The sequence below is a fragment of the Protopterus annectens genome, chromosome 1.part0, assembly GCF_019279795.1.
Source record: "Protopterus annectens isolate FY-2018-M chromosome 1.part0, PAN1.0, whole genome shotgun sequence".
Classification (NCBI taxonomy): Eukaryota; Metazoa; Chordata; order Ceratodontiformes; family Protopteridae; genus Protopterus; species Protopterus annectens.
In genome coordinates, this window is record NC_056725.1 from 49,960,648 (window position 1) to 49,961,097 (window position 450).

A 450-nucleotide genomic window follows, 5' to 3' on the forward strand; every position below is an offset into this window, starting at 1 on the left:
AGTGTTAGACCTTCTTAAAGGATGTTCTCACCTTGCATGGATTCAGTGACTGCTCTCACTTTACAATCGTCTGCAAACTTGGCAAGCCAGAGTTCTTTGACATTGGCTTTGACATAGATGCCAAAGTGGAGCAGAGCCAACACAGAGTCCTGAGGGACTCCACTTGTACAGATGGCCCCACTGATCCTAAGCTCTTAGGTTCTATCAGTGAGCCAGCTGACTATCCAGTGTGTTATAAAGGGCTTTATGCCTAGTTCTGTAAGTTTGTTGACAATGCCCCAGTGAGGTACTGTATCACATGCTTTAGCCAGATCTAGGTAGATAGCATGCACTACTTTTCCCTCATCCATTGCCTTGGCAACCTTTTCAAAGAAGTCTACTAGGTTCAGTAAACAAGTCCTTCCTTGGCAAAGATAAACTGGGATTGATCTAGTATCTGAAGGTCTTCTA